The following is a 4,844-nucleotide window of genomic DNA, read 5'->3' on the forward strand; positions in this document are numbered from 1 at the left end:
AGGTCGTTTCAGTGGTGCCTCCTCTGGAGGCAGGGATTCTTATGATAGGGGTCAGCCCTCCAGGCCTTTCCAGTCAGCCCTCCAGGTCTCTCAGGGTGCCGCAGGTGATCGTGGTTACCGTGGGCATTATTCTGATCAGCAGACCCTCAGTGTACCGTCAGCTCCCATCAGCGCACCGCCACTTAAGAGTTTCCGCGGAGGTCATTCAGGTCGCCAGGGCCAGCCACAACGTTCAGAGGGGTGTTATGAGTGTGGTGAGTATTGTCACGTCAGGAGAGCTTGCCCGAGATTGAGGGGTACTCAGTCGCAGCAGCAGGGTTCCCGTCCTATGATTCAGGCACCAGATGCTCCACAGCCAGCCAGGGGTGGAGGTAGAGGCCATAGAGGTGGAGGTAGAGGCCATAGAGGTGGAGGTAGAGGCCATAGAGGTGGAGCTCAGACCGCCAAGGGCGGAGGTCAGCTAGCAGCAGATCGACCTAGGGATTCAGTTCAGGGTGGTGGGGCCCAGCCCCGTTGCTATGCACTCCAGGCTAGGCCCGAGGCAGAGGCCTCAGATGCGGTGATTACAGGTACGGTTTAGGTTTGTGATCGAGATGCTTCAGTACTATTTGATCCAGGATCTACGTATTCATATGTCTTATCTTATTTCGCACCATTCTTGGTCATGCCTAGTGATGCCTTGGGTATTCCGGTATATGTGTCTACATCGGTGGGTAACTCTATCGTGGTCGACCGAGTCCATCGTTCGTGTGTTGTAGTGATTGGGGGTCTTGAGACCCGTGTAGACTTGTTGCTCTTAGATATGGTTGACTTTGATATCATTCTGGGTATGGATTGGTTATCACCCTATCACGCTATCTTGGACTGCCATGCCAAGACCGTGACTTTAGCCTTACCGGGTATGCCTCGCTTAGAGTGGAGAGGGACTCCAGGTCATTCTACCCGTAGTGCCATATCGTACGTAAAGGCTCGACGTATGGTCGAGAAGGGGTGTCTGACCTATTTGGCCTATGTTCGTGATTCCAGTGCTGAGGTCCCTCCCATAGATTCTGTGCCTATTGTCCGGGAGTTTCCCGATGTTTTTCCTTTGGACCTGCCTGGTATGCCACCCGATAGAGATATCGATTTCTTATTGATTTTGCTCCAGGCACCCAGCCTATTTCTATTCCGCCATATCGTATGGCCCCGCCGGAGCTGAAAGAGTTAAAGGACCAATTGCAGGATCTGTTAGTTAAGGGTTTCATTAGACCCAGTGTTTCGCCTTGGGGCGCACCAGTGTTATTCATCAAGAAGAAGGATGGTTCGATGCGGATGTGTATAGATTACCGGCAATTGAACAAGGTAACAATTAAGAATAAGTATCCCCTGCCGAGAATTGATGATTTGTTCGACCAGCTTCAGGGTGCCAGGGTATTTTCCAAGATTGACTTGAGATCTGGTTACCACCAGTTGAGGATTAGGGCATCCGATGTCCCTAAGACAGCTTTCCGTACTCAGTACGGGCATTACGAGTTCTTGGTCATGTCGTTTGGGTTGACCAATGCCCCAGCAGCATTCATGGAGTTGATGAACCGAGTGTTCAGGCCATATTTGGACATGTTCGTGATAGTCTTTATTGATGATATTTTGGTGTACTCCCGCAGCCAGGAGGAGCACGAGCAGCACCTTAGAGCGGTTCTTCAGACTCTGAGGGATAGTCAGTTATATGCCAAGTTCTCCAAGTGTGAGTTCTGGCTGAGTTCAATAGCATTTCTAGGTCACGTCGTATCAGCTGAGGGTATTCAGGTGGATCCGAAGAAGATAGAGGCAATCAAGAATTGGCCTAGACCAGCATCAGCGACGGAGATTCGGAGTTTCTTGGGGTTAGCAGGCTACTACCGTCGATTTGTGGAGGGGTTTTCATCTATTGCAGCCCCGATGACCAGGTTGACCCAGAAGGGTGCCCAGTTCAGATGGTCGGAGGAGTGTGAGGCGAGCTTTCAGAAGCTCAAGACAGCCCTGACTACAACACCGGTGTTGGTCTTGCCCACGGGATCTGGGCCTTATACCGTCTATTGTGATGCTTCCCGTATTGGACTTGGTGCAGTATTGATGCAGGATGGCAAGGTCATAGCCTATGCTTCGAGGCAGTTGAAGATTCATGAGAAAAACTATCCAGTGCATGATTTAGAGTTGGCGGCTATTGTCCACGCCTTGAAGATTTGGAGGCACTATTTGTATGGCGTGGCATGTGAGGTGTTCACTGACCACAAGAGTCTTCAGTACTTGTTCAAGCAGAAGGAGTTGAATTTGAGGCAGAGGAGGTGGTTGGAGTTGTTGAAGGATTATGATGTCACTATTTTATATCATCCGGGGAAGGCCAATGTGGTGGCCGACGCTTTGAGTAGGAAGTCAGCCAGTATGGGCAGTCTTGCTTATATTCCAGTCAGTCAGAGGCCGCTTGCTTTGGACGTTCAGGCTTTAGCCAATCAGTTCGTGAGACTGGATGTTTCTGAGCCCAGTCGTGTGTTAGCTTGCACGGTTGCTCGTTCTTCGTTATTGGAGCGTATCCGTGATCGGCAGTTTGATGATCCCCATTTATGTGTCCTTAGAGACACGGTGCAGCGAGGAGGTGCCAAGCAGGTTACCTTAGATGATGATGGTGTTTTGAGATTGCAGGGGCGAGTTTGTGTGCCCAATGTCGATGGGATCCGAGAGTTGATTTTAGAGGAGGCCCATAGCTCCAGGTACTCCATCCACTCGGGCGCCGCGAAGATGTATCAGGACTTGCGGCAGCATTATTGGTGGCGTAGGATGAAGAAGGATATCATAGCATATGTGGCTCGTTGTTTGAATTGTCAACAGGTTAAGTACGAGCATCAGAGGCCTGGTGGTTTACATCAGAGGATTGAGCTTCCCGAGTGGAAATGGGAGCGGATTAATATGGACTTTGTTACTGGACTTCCGTTGACCCGGAAGAAGTTTGATGCGATATGGGTTATTGTTGATAGGCTGACCAAGTCAGCGCATTTCATTCCTGTGCCAGTCTCCTATTCTTCAGAGAGGTTCGCTGAGATCTATATTCGGGAGGTTGTTCGCCTTCATGGTGTGCCCGTGTCTATCATTTTGGATCGGGGTACGCAGTTTACCTCACGCTTCTGGAGAGCAGTTCAACGGGAGTTGGGCACCAGGGTAGATTTGAGTACCACATTTCATCCCCAGACGGACGGTCAGTCCGAGCGAACTATTCAGATTTTGGAGGATATGCTCCGAGCTTATGTTATTGATTTTGGAGGTTCGTGGGATCAGTTCTTGCCTTTGGCGGAGTTTGCTTACAACAACAACTACCAGTCGAGCATCCAGATGGCTCCTTATGAGACGTTATATGGTAGGCGATGTCGGTCTCCGGTTGGATGGTTTGAGCCGGGAGAGGCTCGGTTGATAGGTACGGAGTTGGTTTAGGAGGCCTTGGACAAGGTCAAGATCATTCAGGAGAGGCTTCGTTCATCTCAGTCTAGGCAGAAGAATTATGCAGACCGTAAGGTTCGAGATGTAGCTTTCATGGTTGGTGAGCGGGTATTGCTCTGAGTGTCGCCTATGAAGGGTGTGATGAGATTTGGGAAGAAGGGCAAGCTTAGCCCTAGGTACATTGGCCCGTTTGAGATTCTTGATCGAGTGGGAGAGGTGGCTTATAGACTTGCGTTGCCTCCCAACTTATCAGCCGTGCATCCAGTTTTCCATGTATCCATGCTTCGGAAGTATCACGGCGATCCTGCCCACGTGTTAGATTTCAGTTCTGTCCAGTTGTAAGGACTTATCCTATGAGGAGGAGCCGGTAGCTATTCGGGACCGGCAGATTCGTCAGTTGAGATCCAAGAGTTTTCCTTCTGTTCGTGTTCAGTGGAGAGGTCAGCCTCCTGAGGCATCGACCTGGGAGTCCGAGTCAGATATGCGGAGCCGTTATCCCTATCTTTTCCCCGACTCAGGTACTCCTTTCTTTTGTCCGTTCGAGGACGAACGGTTGTTTTAGAGGTGGAGAATGTGACGATCCACAGGGGTCATCACCTGTATTCCTATTCTCTCTGTATTTCTGAGGCCGTAAAAACCTCACTTTGGGGTTGCCTCGAGTTTGTGTGCGCAGTCCGGGCGCGTAGCCGGAACATTTAAATATGAATTTGTGAGAAAAATAATAAATTCTTATGTTTTAATTGATTAAGTTTGACTTCGGTCAACGTTTTGGGCAAACGGACCCGAACTCGTGATTCGACAGTCCCTGAGGGTCCGTAGGAAAATACGAGACTTGGGGGTGTGCCCGGAATCAAATTCCGAGGTCCCAAGTCCGAGAAATAAATTGTTATGTGAAATTGTTTTCTGAAATTAATTAAAGAATTTGAAAGTGTTATTTGATCAAAAGACTGTGGTATCGGGCTCGTATTTTGGTTCCGACGCCCGGTACAAGTCTTATATACGGCTTAAGTAATTTCTGTAAAGTTTGGTTGAATTTGGACGTCGTTTGACGTGTTTTGGACTAAAAACTCTAAACTTGATGTTTTATGAAAATTGGAAGGAAATCCTGGGTCTTGAGGCCTAATTTGATGATTATGATGTTGTTTGGGCGATTTGATCGCACGAATGAGTCCGTGGGATGTTTTTGAGCTTATATGTATGTTCGGTTTGGAGCCTCGAGGGCTCGGGTGAGTTTTGAGTAGGTCCCGGGAGGTCTTAGGCCAGAAAAAGATAGCAGATGGTTGCAGGTTCAGGGGTTGCAGGCCCCAGCGCGGCCGCGGTCATTTCTGCGCGGTCCGCGCTGGAAGCCGCGCAGCCGCGGTACATCTCTGCGCGGTCCGCGTGGCTAGGTTCAGAGG

At 49.7% G+C, this 4,844-nt stretch overlaps 1 pseudogene; it reads left to right on the forward strand.

Annotated features, from left to right (window-relative positions):
• On the forward strand, nt 791-3,949 carry LOC109227641 (annotated as a pseudogene).

This window comes from Nicotiana attenuata, chromosome 6 (assembly GCF_001879085.1).
Source record: "Nicotiana attenuata strain UT chromosome 6, NIATTr2, whole genome shotgun sequence".
In the NCBI taxonomy this organism is placed as follows: Eukaryota; Viridiplantae; Streptophyta; class Magnoliopsida; order Solanales; family Solanaceae; genus Nicotiana; species Nicotiana attenuata.